The sequence below is a fragment of the Lepisosteus platostomus genome, unplaced genomic scaffold, assembly GCF_059453375.1.
Source record: "Lepisosteus platostomus isolate fLepPlt1 unplaced genomic scaffold, fLepPlt1.hap1 Scaffold_97_H1, whole genome shotgun sequence".
In the NCBI taxonomy this organism is placed as follows: Eukaryota; Metazoa; Chordata; class Actinopteri; order Semionotiformes; family Lepisosteidae; genus Lepisosteus; species Lepisosteus platostomus.
Genome location: NW_028291709.1, coordinates 190349 through 205437, shown reverse-complemented (window position 1 = coordinate 205437; position 15089 = coordinate 190349). Strand labels below are relative to the sequence as shown.

Below are 15089 nucleotides of genomic sequence, written 5' to 3'. Positions count from 1 at the left end.
ACGTTGTCCGCTTTCAGTTGGTGTGTTTCGGCACAAGCAAAGAAGCGCGCCTCTTTGCTGTTCCTGGTGGTTTTAAAACGCCCAATCGCTTGTACCCGCTGCCTTAGAAATAAGTTCTTCAGCGTCCGCAAATGGCATTTTGCAGCTGGAAGCAGATGTCGACGCGTTTTGCACAGAGCACCAAAAAAGCATCTTTTTTGAAGGCCCAGGCACTGAGCATTGGTGGTTCAGTGGTAGAATTCTCGCCTGCTACGCGGGAGGCTCGGGTTCGATTCCCGGCCAATGCAGTGGCTTTTGCAGCGAGCGGCTCCATCACTTGCATCCCCTTGCAACTCGCAACTGAAAACCCACTGAAGCTAAGCAGGTGTGAGCCAGGTCAGTACCTGGATGAGGATGAGCTACAGGGAAAAACAAAGCTTCCAGCTGGAAGCGGTGTTAATGGTGCCGGCGGGGGGGCGCTCACCCTGAGGTCTGTGCGGGTCCCAATGCCCCAGTATAGTGACGGAGATGCTGTGTTGTAAAAGGGCGCTGTCTTTTGGATGAGATGTAAAACCGAGGTCACAGCGCTCTGTGGTCATTCAAAATGACCACCAAAACCTTTGACAAAAGCTCTTGGTAATTGATGGTCTTCAATAATGCTTCTCCTTTAGGTACATTTTAAATCAGCTGAAAAATGCTGTGAAATGGGGGGGCACTTCAGGCCAGTGTAGGATTTGGGTTACAAGAACCATGAAACTGCACGAGAAAGCCCGTACACTGATTACACGGCTTTCTATTCAAAGGAGGACAAAAGAAATTCCCTGAGTTTGATTTTTTGCAGCACAGAGAGGAGCACTGTCGTGAGGCTGGTTAGCTCAGTTGGTTAGAGCGTGGTGCTAATAACGCCAAGGTCGCGGGTTTGAGCCCTGTACGGGCCAGGTCTAGATCCAGGTCCCTGTTTGTGAAACAGGCAAATGACTGTCTCAGGGGCCCATTCCTCATTCTCAAGACACATGTATGCAGTATGTACACCGTGCATTGAGCAATAGGGACTGAATACACCACAGGTAAGGTTAGAAGTCATTCTGAGGTGCCACATGTGAGGGATACAGCTAGGCATCCGAAATGTAGGGTTTGAGACCCTTCAGGAGTACTGCATCCTTTGAGACAGACCCGTGCATGTTAAACAAATGATCATTTCTTTCGGCATTAGGGACTAAATATACTAAACATATGATGCTAAAATGTTATTTTCACATATATTAATGTAATAAATGATTGCTTATGCTTTAGAAACAAATCTAATTAAAATAAAAGCTTAAGTTTTGTATTTATCTTGTACCATAGAACATGATTTTCTTTGTATTTCAAGCCCACAAAGTGTCCAAATGACGCACTACATGATATAAGGAAGATTATCACATGCATATCGGTATTATCTTTCTTATGAAAATGCATTCCTTTCATTACCTTTTACTTTTTAAAATGAACTCAAATTGAGTATAATGTAATAATTTAAGTAGAATAGATTCTAATAATATAATGATCCAGTGTTTTGCACTACTTCACTGCTTCACTGCTCTATGCCATCTGGAAATAAATCCTCAGACTGCTTACTGCCCTGGGCATGTACCAATAAATTAAAGGAGCACATCTGTTTATCACTGCGTTGAAGCAGGAGACACACAGTCTCTGCAAACACATCCTAGATACAGTGTTCCAGCACCTTTGACCTCATCCAGAACATATCATTTCTTGAAAGGGATTGCTGTCCGAATGCACATCTGAATCCCAAACAGAATCTCTAGTAAAATACGATCATTTGTGAAACAGGCAAATGACTGTCTCAGGGGCCCATTCCTCATTGTCAGACACATGTATGGAATGCTTTCACCGTGCATTGAGCAATAGGGATTAAAAACACCGCAGGTAAGGTTAGATGTCATGTTCTATGCTCATTTCTTTCAGCATTAGGGACTAAATATACTAAACGTATGATGCTAAAATGTTATTTTTACATATATTAATGTAATAAATGATTGCTTATGCTTTATAAACAAATCTAATTAAAATAAAAGCTTAAGTTTTGTATTTATCTTGTACCATAGAACATGATTTGCTTTGTATTTCAAGCCCACAAAGTGTCCAAATGTTCTATGATCATTTCTTTCATCATTAGGGACTAAATATACCAAACGTATGATGCTAAAATCCTGAAAAAAGGATGTGCTCCATCTCGTCAGTAGATTGGATTCCAAAACTGATTTGGGTCAATATACATTACCTTTGAAATTAAAGTACAGTCTACTGTAGGGAACCATCAACTTAGAAAGCATTGGCCTTCCCTGGGGGTCAGGTAGGTGCAAAAGATAAACCTTTATCCTATCTTTATCTTAAGATAAGTGGCCAAGCAGTATTTTTCCAAGTTTCACCAAGCACATCATGTTGCCATAGTAGACAAAGTTCTATAAAATGTTAAATAACTTTTAAAAAAAGTATCTTGGTCTTACAGTACTGTACAAGGTGAATTAAACTGTCCCTGGTAAGAAAAAGTAATTAGAAGCATCTCAGAAACTTTATCTCTAGAAACATTAGCTGTTTTATATCATGTAATTTAGTGTGATGTTGTCAGAATTCAAGGACATTATCACACACAGAAATTGGTTCAGTTAAATCTAAAAAACACAGCTAAACATGGGTTTAAATGTAACAGAAGTCTTACCTCTTGTCAAAAGATTTAATTCAAGAAGCGATGTAATAAATGATTGCTTATGCTTTATAAAGAAATCTAATTAAAATAAAAGCTTAAGTTTTGTATTTATCTTGTACCATAGAACATGATTTTCTTTGTATTTGAAGCCCACAAAGTGTCCAAATGATGCACTACATGATATAAGGAAGATTATCACATGCATATCGGTATTATCTTTCTTATGAAAATGCATTCCTTTCATTACCTTTTACTTTTTAAAATGAACTCAAATTGTGTATAATGTAATAATTTAAGTAGAATAGATTCAGGTAGGAAATATAGAGTCATGATGTTTATGGCTGACATCATTTCACATGGGTGAATTTTAAGCTAAGAAATAAAAACATTTACAATGAAGATACCATTGCTTAATTTTAAATGCCTTTAAAAAATAAATACCTCCTGAGAATAATTTGCCACTCCCAGATCCTTGGTAAGGTACTGTTTGAATCCAATCAGGAGAGGAGCATCCAGGGAGTGCTTTCTATAGAGTCCAGCTTGGGCCACTCTCTTCCGGCCTGCTGATACTTTTTAACTACTCAGGGCCTGTAAGGATATAAAACACCGGTTTAAACATTTTATACCTATAAGACAAATTAGAATTTTAGTAAAAAATAGATACATCTGAAAAATAAAAAGTCTTACTGCTGATAGAGTTCTTCAGAGCTCACATCTTCCCCTTCCTTATCCGCTTCTGTTTCAGTTTCTAGAGCAGCCTCTGGCATCTCTTCCTCCTGGACTGCGGCCTCTTGCTCAGGGCCGCTGGAATGCAGGTAGATTCTTTTCAACATGCTTTTACATAATATGTTGTAACAATGATTTCAAAAAGAAACTACAGAAGCCTTACAGATTAAAAATATCTCACCTTGCCAATGTGTCTTCAGGCTTCCCATGTACAAAAAGGCCCAAGGACTCTAGCAGTCTTACAACCACTATCCTGTTTGCCTCACCAGACACGATCTCTATTCTGTGGTAATCCACGATGACCCCGTTCTTCAGGTGATTCATCATGTCCTCCCTCGCCTGTTGAGAGGCCATCCTGATGTTTTCTGCCGTGGCGTGCTTCATACACACCCTCTTCAAGTGAGCAGGAAGCTGATCAAGAGTATTCAGGCACATCTTGCACACCAGGGGAATCCTCGCGGGTTTCCTTTGAAAATAAATAATACCATCTGTGTATAGAAACAAGCTAAGACTGATTTCTTAAATTATCCTTAATTTTCTCTCTCATAGTTTGAGCATAATGATTTTATTGCATTTATATAAGAATTGCTCATTGCTCCTAAATAAATAATGGTTTCATAAAAAAGTGAACACTTGGTCTCAGTCACAGACTTTCCAATAGAAGCCATTGTGGAGTTCAGCAACTGCAGGTCCTAGAAGTGGGGAAGGAATTTTAAAAGAGAAATTGAATTACAATACAGAAGGAATGGCTGAGGGATCACTGAAATATATATATACAAATTCCAAAGACTGAGTCCATATAGAAACAACTACCTTTCATTTTCAGTATAAGAAAAAAAAAACATTATCTTCCAAAGCATCATAAAATTGTCCCTTCTTCCAGACTCTACTTCTCTCTTGTAGTAGTATAGCAGACCTTTCCAGGTGAGCAGATCACAGAGTCCGAAATGAGCTTCCTCCATCAAGCAAAGTACCTGAACATGACTCTGTCTTCATAAAAGTGCCCCTGTAATAAAGAAATTAAATCCGAAATCAAGAGGGCAGTTGCCTACTGAAATACAAGAAGTCATCAATTTTAACCTAGCAACACATTAAAGGCTGCATCTATACAAGTACGATTCTAGAAATGCTCACCAGATTACGTTTTAAGAAGGAACTGCGCCTCAGGTTCCGCCGAGATCTTAACTCGGATGGCAGGATTCAGAGTCCGGAGTGCGGACTGATGGCGCACGGAGGGTCCATATACTGTGGATCCCTCAGTGATCTTCCGCGTATTCAAACCGTTAGCGTGTGACTCCCCTGTCCCCGTGACCTCTTTGCTCTGCTCTCTCCTCTGTGCAGCTGAGCCCGACTCACGGTAAAATGGAAAAAAATATGCCCTCGACGTGAGATTTATTCTGGAGCGAGCCAGTGTTGCGCATAGCTGCCTTCAAAGCAGTTAACCCAGGTTCAATTCCCGGCCAACGCAGTTGCGAATGTTTTCAAATGCTGTCATGAGCCTTGGATTGTGACTAGCAAAGCGAAGCCTTTTGAAAGAGCTAAAGCACTGCAAAACGGAATTGAAGGAGAATCTTACAGGGGATTCTGAGCAGTGTCTGCATACATGCAGTCAGATAAAGGTGCTGAAAGCTTGAGCTACTCTCAATGTCATGCTGCCCTTCCCCGGAGTAAATCTGTTACATTGAAAGAATGCTTCTGGCAGGTTCAAAAAGGGACCCTTGTTAATTGGAGAAATCAATGATTTCGAATGAATTCTGTATGCGTTAAAAGACAGCTATACACAGAAAACATGCAGGACACTGCTCATGATGTTTCCCGAGCCGAAACACAGTGCGTTTTTCCAAGCCATTTGACAAAGCCCACCCACTGAAAACTGCAGCAGATCGTGTAAAGACGTTCAACTTTGTAACTACTGCACGCACAGGAAGCAGAATAAATTCCTCTTTTCAAACTGTCAAAGGTTTGCTTTGCGAACGCTGCAAGACATCGCACAATCTCTTTTGAATGGGGACAAACGATTTCTTATGGGGCGCAGTAAGTACAGACGTTTAAAATGCTCCACTCATGCCGACGATGCAGCATGAAGAAGCGCAACCTAACGTTTGACAGACAAAAGCCAGACGCCGCTACGAGCAATATGAAATCATACTGACAGCACACGGCGTTTCGCGCTGACTCAAAAGTAATCTCGACAGACGCTGTTCTCTGCATAAAGCTGAAAGAGCTAAAGAGCGTTTCTGTTGACACGTAACAAGCTCGTTTCTTTCTACCATGATATCACCGTGACCAAATCTGTCTTTAAACACCTTGCTCAGTCTCTGACGAGACTGTCAAAAATTGCTTTCGCCGATTGTATTGCAAACCGGCGGAAGCGGGGTATTGGGAAAAGTTTTCAACTAGCAATAATCGCGCCTCGGCTAAACCTCACAGGCTACGATACTGCCACTGCGCAAAGCTGACGGTTGCCAGGCAACCGCGGGGATCCTATGGAAATCGTTATCGATCGTCTCATGGCATGTCGTTGCTATAACGCTTCATATTTGTCGTCTTCTTCTTCTTCTAGCTTGAGGTTTTGAAGAATTTCATGACAGACAAGGGCTCCGTTGGGAACAAAGGGCGTTGTGAGAAAACCGTTGCTTATTTTCAGCAGCAGAAATACAACCCTTTAAATACAAGATGACAGAACAATGACGAAGGGCATGCCGGGAGGAACTCATGCACTACAGAGGAAAGGGGGCGGGCACGTACAGTTCACATTCAAGCCACAAGAACTCTTCTCGGATGTTGCACAAACAAATCCTAACGTCCTGAAAGCATTGCAGCATGTTTGTGTCCCACTTCCCGTGGCTGCGGGACGACTGACACGAACGGACAAACACAATCTGTGGCGTTTAGCGTGACATAGTCTTGCAGGCATCGTGCTGTCTCACTGCAATATTATACCGCTGGAGGAAACAGTCCATCTGGCCATGAAACTCATTTGAACGTCTAGCTACAACAACTAACAATATCATGATTTATTCAGGATGTGTGGAATCAGCACGTCCCGGAGACAGCTTCCGAAATCGTGAGCATTCTCTGGTGGTAGGGGCGTTCAAGATGGCGCTCAGGTGGGAGGTAAAGTTTAGTGGTTGGGGAGTTTTTTTGAGTTTTTCATGACCTGAATGTTAATTTTTGCTTTTTTTGACTACAGAAAAATAAGGACTTAACACTAGTTGTTTAAACTTCAGTTATAATTGAAAGAAAAAAAAACGATTTTTTTTTAGGTTTAAAAAGTCCGATATGAGTAACACTGGGAAAAGAAAAGAGAGTGCTGGGTCTTCGAAGGAGAACTCTAAGATACCTCAATCGTATATGTATAGCACTACAAAAAAATCGATGGCAACTAAAGGGAAAAGTGAAGCAGCTGCAGGGGCAGCAAGAGGGCGGAGGCGCCGTGCGCCCGGCCGACGTGTTGGACCGGTGCGCTTTACGTGCTGAAATAAACACGCGACAGCCCCGAAATGTTTCCAGAGTGCTGTGCACTGAAGACTTGCCTGGTGCTCCTCCGTGCAGATTGTTTGTCCTCCTCCAGTGCAGGACGAGCCAACACAAGGGAGCGCATTCGCCAACATCCAGGCACGCAATGCGATTTGGAAAGCAGCTCCTTTCCAAAGAGTTGCACACGAACGATCCTTCAGTCCCGCTCGGGGGGCACGGAACCCCCGCCACACACAGCTTCAAGTAGCGAGTCAGGCGCCAGGGGTTTCGCTTACGGCCACACCACCCTGAACATGCCCGATCTCGTCTGATCTCGGAAGCTAAGCAGCGTCGGGCCTGGTTAGTACTTGGATGGGAGACTGCCTGGGAATACCAGGTGCTGTAAGCTTTTGCTCTCCCGGCCAGCAGGGGTCGCCGTTGGTGCCGTAGGCTTTGGGAGGAAAACCTGCAGGATGGAAAGGTGATCTATAGCCTCATCTCTAGAGATGTTTTGTTGCTGTGGCATGTGTGTGACCCATATTCAAAAAAAAAAACCCGTCTGTAAAACGAATATCGAAGCTGCCTCTAAATCTGCAAATGAAGATGAGTCGATAAACCACTCGTTTTTCGTATAACTAGACATATATTCATTTGTTACCAATTTCATTCATTGAGCATGGATACAATAGAGGTACAGCCATTCACTGTTTGACATGTCTGCACTGGTACAGAACCCAGCAATCAGAAAACGGGTGAAACTGTCTTTAGACTCAGCATACAGTACCGAGGCCCCCCATGACCAAATAAAGGCTAACCTCGATAATCAGCCTAAAGAACGCAGACTACAGCAAAACGACTGACTTTGAAAAGGGAATGAACGTCCGGAAGGAGTAGTGGAACTAGCTTGAGATGCTTCTCCGGACCCCTAACTAAAAGCCAGCGAGAACCAGCAGCGGCGTCCACTCCTGTCGAACCGGGATCCTTCCGCAGCCACGCAGCTCGTGGTGTCCTAACCCTCCCGTATCTGATTTTGGACCAAGCACATCAGGGGAGAGCGCGAACCCAGTCCCCCACTACCAGAAATTATGCAGTCGAGATTCCCACATTTGGGGAATTCACAGGGGTCAGCACAGCCGGAGTGCAAAAATGACTCTGTTTTCTCCCCGAGCGAGGAGGAAGGAGAGCATGGCGATGGGGACAGCTGGAACCCCTCCACCCCTCCCTCTACCCCCTTCCTTGAAATGGACTCCGTGAACGCTTTTACTGCTGCCACCCTGATGAAGGCTCATTCAGAGGATGGCTGGCAGGAAATTGGTAAGAAGAAAAAGAAAAAGAAGAAGGTAACAGGTGAGACCGAAGAGAAATGTGTTTTGTAAAGACTGGTTCCACTTTCTTATGTAATATGGCTCTAAACATAATTTCTCTTAACACCAGAGGTATCAATGACAGAGTGAAATGCCAGTCTGTCTTTGATTACCTCCAGCAGAGAGAGGGAGATGTGTTGATGTTGCAGGAGTGTGCTTTAGCCTATCAAGAGAGGTATAAAAGCTTTGAAGATAGGTGGGATAAAGGGCCTTCTGTTTGGTCAGGGGACAATAACAACAGAGCCTCTGGCGTGGCCATTCTTTTCAAAGGATGGGCTTTCAAATTGAAAAGTATTCAGAGGGTCATAGATGGCAGGTTGCTGTGTGTGGATGTGGAATGGGGGACCGTTAACCTGCGGCTAATCAATGTGTATTGTCCTACTGATGTGGGAGGAAGGGTGGAGCTACTCAAGGCACTCTCTCCCCTATTGTTAAGTAGCACAGACGTGATAGTGGGAGGGGATTTTAATTGTATCTTAGAGCACACAGACAGGCAGTCTAGCTCTCCGATAAAATTGGATTCCAGCTCACTGGCCCTGCAAAACTTAGTTCAAGACTTTAAACTCTCAGACACATATAGATGTATATATCCCACAACAGCAGGATATACATGGTCAGGGAGGAATAGCAGCTCCAGAATTGACTATTGCTTTGTCTCAGAGAGAGTGAAAGTTGTTGGGGTCACTCTTCAGCCTGTCTTCTTCTCAGATCATCAGGCTTTAGGGTGTAGAGTGGAACTCCAGGGCGGGACTGTCTTTGGCCCAGGCCTCTGGAAACTCAACACAAAGCTGCTAGAGAACGAGGGGGTTGTATCCCGCTACAAGGAGAAACTATCACAGTGGCTGTCCTTGCAGTGTCTGTACGGGTCAGTAGGAGAGTGGTGGGAGGAGGTGAAGGTGAGGACAAAGGCCTTTTTCATGGCTGAGGGAAGGAAGGCTGCTGCCAGACGGAGAGGAGTGCTAGCCAGGAAACAGAGGCAGCTGCAGCGTCTCTACACGATGCTGCACAGTGGCTTCGATGTGCTCGAGGATATCACCCTTTTAAAAAAGGACATCCGGAGCATAGCCGAAGAAAGTAGTCGAGGAGTGCTGTTAAGAAGCAGAGTGCAGTTCTTGGAAGAAAATGAGAAGTGTACTCGCTTCTTTTTCAGGAAAGTGGTAGGCTCCAAGTCTGTCATGGAAAGTGTAGTTGATGAGGAGGGACGAGAGAGAACAGAGCCGAGTGCTATCCTCTCCTGCACCGAGGCCTTCTACTCAAGACTGTACAGCTCTACAGAGGTAAAGGATGAAGAAATTCATTTTTTTACCTCAAAGCTAGAAAACGTTTTGAGTGAAGAAGATAGGGAAGTACTTGAGAGGGATTTGACAGTAGAAGAGCTGAGACAGGCTATGGAGAGCTTACAGAAGGGGAAAACTCCGGGTGCTGACGGGCTCCCTAAAGAATTTTATTGCACCTTTTGGGATCTGCTTCAGGATCCGCTACTGCTCCTATTCGAGGAAAGCTATAAGACAGAATTGCTGCCTGACTCCTTAAGAGAAGGCACTATCTCTCTCTTGTTTAAGAAAGGAGCAAAGAATGACATAAAGAACTGGAGACCCCTCAGCCTCTTAGGCGTGGACACTAAGATCCTGCGCCTACAAAATGTAGTGGCCTCACTGGTAGGGAAAGAACAGACTTGTGGGATAGCAGGACGCCTGATGAGCGACAACCTGGCCTTGTTGAGGGATGTTTGTCTGTACTCAGAGGATCGCTCCCTCCCTCTGTGCATTTTAGGTGTAGACCTAGAAAAGGCCTTTGACCGCCTAAACCGGCAGTACTTAACATCGGTACTTGAGCACATGAATTTTGGCCCCATCATGAGAAAGTGGATTAACCTGCTGTACACAGGTAGCAACAGCAGAGTAATGGTTAATGGCAATAGATCACGCCCCTTTGAAGTCTGTTCAGAGGTGAGGCAGGCCTGCCCATTATCCCCCTTGTTATTCGTTTTGGCTATGGAGCCCTTAGCCTGTGCCTTGCGCCAGGATCAGGCCATTAATCGGATACCAGTGCCTGGAAGTGGGGGAGGAGAGGTAAAGACATCTCTATACATGGATGACGTCACCCTGCTCCTCTCTGACAATGCCTCAATTAGCAGAGCTCTGCAGTGCTGTGATCGTTTCTCTTTGGCTTCATCCGCAAAAATTAACAAATCTAAGAGTGAGATTTTTTATCAGAACTGGAGGGAGCCAAAAGAAGGACATGATCTCAGGCTGCAAGAGAAGAGAATTAAGGTCCTGGGGGTGTATTTTGGAGAAGAGATGGGAACAGTAAATTGGCAGAACAAATTGCCAATCTTAAACAAAAAACTGATGCAATGGAAGGACCGAGACCTCACCATGACAGGGAAGGTGCTGGTCATCAAAGCCGAGCTCTTGCCTGTCTTGAATTTTCTGGCTTCTACCTTCCCAATCCCACACCGTGTTGCAGCGGTGCTGAGGAGATTGATGTTTCAATTTCTATGGGGTGGGAAGCAGGAAAGACTCAGAAGGGAAATAATGTACAGGCCGCTACCCTCAGGGGGGAAGTCTGTCCCAGATATTGCTACGAAGCTGCTGTGCATTTTCCTGGCCTCTGTGCTGAGAGGCTTTGCAACAGCACCTGCAGCGCGTACCTGGACTTATTTTTCCAGGCTCTGGGTAGGTAGGGAGGAGTTCAGAGTGTGGGGTGTCAGACCCAAGCTGGACGTCCCACTCTCTGACACATGCCCTGCAATTTATGGGACAGTTAAAAGTTTTCTAAGATCTCACCCAATTGGCCATATTCCCCTCCGAGATGTCAGCGTCCAAAAACTGGAAGATTTCGTTGCACCCCAGAACAATAGGCAGACCCCTGTGGGCATTTTAACATCAGCCCAAACAAGGAAGGTGTGGAGACACACATCCTCTAAATTTCTGTGCAACATTAACAGAGATTTAGCCTGGAGTGTCTTCCACCAGTGCTTACCGGTACGAACTTTCTTGTACCGTAGGGGCCTCACCCCCAGCCCTCGCTGCGTTAGGGTGGGCTGCGGCGAGGAGGAGACTGTGACCCATCTCCTGTGGTCCTGTTTTTTTGCTAAGGCCTTCTGGGCACAGTTTGAAGATTGGTTGCAGGCTCTCTTGCCCCAATTTACCCTGACCGCTGCTTTCGTCATATACGGCATCTCTCCTGTCAAACTTCCTCCCGACGTGTTTGACAGGATCTGGGCCGTGGTGAACAGTGGGAAAGACGCCCTGTGGAGAGTGAGGAACATGGGGCTGTTCAAAGGCATCGAGGTCCCAGTCAAGGCAGCAGGTAGCCTGGCCCTGTTCATCACCCGAGAGAACTATTACCTCAGAGATCTGTGGAGAGAAGGGAGGGAGGAAGCAGAAAATCTGTGGGAAATAGAGAGCATAGGTCAATATCTCAAGAAACTGTGAAAAACATTATCATGTTTAAGTAAAGAATGTGATTTGCACCAGAAAAAAAGAAAATTGTTGCTATGTAACTGTTACCGTGTCAAAATGTAATGAGATGTGATCATATATACTGTTTTAAGTATGTATATTAATGTAAAGCTTTCTGATTTGTGATGTCCTGTATTTTTTTGTGAAAAGAAAATAAAGTTCTTAAAAATCGAAATCGAATCGGTTCACCCAGGGCGAGGCTCGGCCGTTGCACTCCGGCTGTGCTGACCCCTGCGAATTCCCCAAATGTGGGAATCTCGACTGCATAATTTCTGGTAGTGGGGGACTGCGTTCGTGCTCTCCCCTGATGTGCATGGTCCAAAATCAGATACGGGAGGGTTAGGACACCACGAACTGCGTGGCTGCGGAAGGATCCCGGTTCGAAAGGAGTCGACGCCGCTGCTGGTTCTCGGTGGCTTTTAGTTAGGGGTCCGGAGAAGCATCTCAAGCTAGTTCCACTACTCCTTCCGGACGTTCATTCCCTTTTCAAAGTCAGTCGTTTTGCTGTAGTCTGCGTTCTTTAGGCTGATTATCGAGGTTAGCCTTTATTTGGTCATGGGTGGCCTCGGTACTGTATGCTGAGTCTAAAGACAGTTTCACCCCTTTTTTTAATTGCTAGGTTCTGTAGGTTCTGTACCAGACATGTCAAACAGTGAATTGCTGTACCTCTATTGTACCCGTGCTCAATGAATGAAATCAGTAACAAATGAATATATGTCTAGTTATACGAAAAACAAGTGGTATATCGACTCATCTTCATTTGCAGATTTAGAGGCAGCTTCGATATTTTTTTTTTAATATGGGTCACACACATGCCACAGCAACAAAACATCTCTAGAGATGAGGCTATAGATCACCTTTCCATCCTGCAGGTTTTCCTCCCAAAGCCTACGGCACCAACGTATGCTATTGCAGACACCAACGTTGCCTAGATAGAAAACCGAAATAGCCGTGGGTTTGCTTGCTGGTCTGAAGGATCTCTCTTCGAATCTCTATCATTTGTCAATGGAAGTAAAAGGCACTGCAATCTCATACATTCAGAATCAAACCCGCAGCTGTTGTTCGACTTTATTTCTTGACTAATTACATCTGAGTGTCGCATGAGCAGTTACATAAACTTGTCTGGTATATTTGAACACAAATGCCGTTCTTCAATTAAAACTAACAGTACATTGTCAGGGACATTCAGTTCTATACAAACAAGAGACAGACAAGAGAATATTTCTACCGTTCATGTGGACTACGTGTTGACTTACTGATCGGAATAATTGAAAAGTTCAGGCTCATAGCCGATGCAGTGCGTGCTAATTAGAACAGCAACGCTGAGCTCTCAGCACCGTACTGAGGCCAGGTGTTTTTCTAAAGCTGTCAGGTGCAGTTCATTTACATGAAGGAAATCTCTTACTGGGTACGATTACAATGCAGTAAGTAGCACAGACTAATTAGGGAGTAGCCCGATGCGTTTAAAAACGACCCGAGCCAGGCAGGAGTCGAACCTGCAATCTCCTGATCCGTAGTCAGACGCGTTATCCATTGCGCCACTGGCCCCGGTGTGACACTGCAGGACTGTAACCCAGTGAGATCAGCACTGCAACTAGTAAAATATTATCCCCGGTCCATTCTTTTCCAAAAGTGAGAAACACCTGTTTTCTACATTTTGTCTGTTTTAAAACCATATCTCTTTAAACCAAACCAAGAGTCTGTCTTTTGCACTGATATTCTGATTCATTTCGATTTCAAAGAAAAAAAAAACATTATCTTCCAAAGCATCATAAAATTGTCCCTTCTTCCAGACTCTACTTCTCTCTTGTAGTAGTACAGCAGACCTTTCCAGGTGAGCAGGTCACAGAGTCCGAAATGAGCTTCCTCCATCAAGCAAAGTACCTGAACATGACTCTGTCTTCATAAAAGTGCCCCTGTAATAAAGAAATTAAATCCGAAATCAAGAGGGCAGTTGCCTACTGAAGTTCAAGAAGTCATCAATTTTAACCTAGCAACACATTAAAGGCTGCATCTATACAAGTACGATTCTAGAAATGCTCACCAGATTACGTTTTAAGAAGGAACTGCGCCTCAGGTTCCGCCGAGATCTTAACTCGGATGGCAGGATTCAGAGTCCGGAGTGCGGACTGATGGCGCACGGAGGGTCCACATACTGTGGATCCCTCAGTGATCTTCCGCGTGTTCAAACAGCCAGCGTGTGACTCCCCTGTCCCCGTGACCTCATTGCTCTGCTCTCGCCTCTGTGCAGCCGAGCCCGACTCATGGTAAAGTGGAAAAAAATATGCCCTCAACGTGAGATTGACTCTGGAGTGAGGATAGACGTTACCTTTTTATCGTTGAACAGGATGTATGTGATGTGGCGACTAGGTTCAATTTTGTATCCTCTTTAAAAGATTAAGGACTGGGGTGAGCGTGATTTACCACCCTTTCAGCTAAGAACCCGACGTGCGCACCGTTTAAGCTGCATAGACTCGGTCGTTTAACTCTTCTCCATTAGAAGGGTTAAGGTTAAAGAAAAAAACATTGCTGACTTCTTTTTTTTTTTGCCAGCCACGAGTGCTGATTAGCAAGGTTTGTATTTCATGTTTTGCAAGTTGCATCCATTATAAGAAAAACAAGTTGTTCAAGACAGGAAATGAATGCTTGCATTTAATTAAGTCTAGCCGTAGGCGGTTGTCCATAATGACCAGTTCTGTTCGAGAAGACAGAACAAAAAAGGCACCGCTGGGATTCGGAGCCAGGGTCTCCTGTGTACTAGACAGGCACCTTAAGCAACTAAGCCACGGCGCCCCAGGAGAGCTGTCCTTTGACAGCCACTTGGACACACCACTCAGACACATCTGCATTCGGTGTGTGCTCCGCCTGCTCGCTGAGCAAGTTGCCACCTTTACATATAATAGCAACATCAACACCAAGAGAAAGGGTGACAAATGGCTTTTATCTGGAACTTTTCATGTCCAAGGAGCTCAATGTGCTTTCTGTGTACAACAGGGCCACTGAACTCCACACTGGCCACTGAACCACAGCAGTGGCTTGCTGGCTTGACATCTCCCAAGGAAAATGTTGAAATCGCATGTGGAACAGGAAAATGACCCTCGAGTACGGGGGAAAAAAAAGAAAAAGATCATCTGGAGCGCGCCAACCCATGTCCGGACAGCGCAGATCCCTCGACGAGGTGGCCGAGTGGTTAAGGCGATGGACTGCTAATCCATTGTGCTCTGCACGCATGGGTTCGAATCCCATTCTCGTCGCGCTCCATGTCTGACATGTGTGCCCGTTCGGCGTTGGCCCTCCTGTCGTTTGCTCCGGTTCTAGAGCCGTGCATTTTCTAGCGGTGGCTGAACATGGTATAGTAGGCTAACGTCGGTATCGAGCAGTAAC

General features: G+C 44.8%; 5 non-coding genes and 1 pseudogene across 5 annotated transcripts; 4 read left to right on the top strand and 2 right to left on the bottom strand.

The window, feature by feature from the left end:
• The first annotated feature begins 216 nt into the window (after nt 1-216).
• Nucleotides 217-287, top strand: trnas-gcu (transfer RNA serine (anticodon GCU)). Its single transcript has one exon. It is a non-coding gene; the product is annotated as a tRNA-Ser (tRNA).
• A 5443-nt stretch (nt 288-5730) lies between these two features.
• On the bottom strand, nt 5731-5872 carry LOC148630431 (U4 spliceosomal RNA). Its single transcript, XR_015935200.1, has one exon. It is a non-coding gene; the product is annotated as a U4 spliceosomal RNA (small nuclear RNA).
• A 1292-nt stretch (nt 5873-7164) lies between these two features.
• On the top strand, nt 7165-7283 carry LOC148630430 (5S ribosomal RNA). Its single transcript, XR_015935195.1, has one exon. It is a non-coding gene; the product is annotated as a 5S ribosomal RNA (ribosomal RNA).
• Nucleotides 7284-11871: 4588 nt separating this feature from the next.
• On the top strand, nt 11872-12012 carry LOC148630429 (U1 spliceosomal RNA; annotated as a pseudogene).
• Nucleotides 12013-13180: 1168 nt separating this feature from the next.
• Nucleotides 13181-13253, bottom strand: trnar-acg (transfer RNA arginine (anticodon ACG)). Its single transcript has one exon. It is a non-coding gene; the product is annotated as a tRNA-Arg (tRNA).
• Nucleotides 13254-14877: 1624 nt separating this feature from the next.
• trnas-gcu (transfer RNA serine (anticodon GCU)) lies at nt 14878-14959 on the top strand. The gene has a single exon. It is a non-coding gene; the product is annotated as a tRNA-Ser (tRNA).
• The last annotated feature ends 130 nt before the right edge of the window (nt 14960-15089 follow it).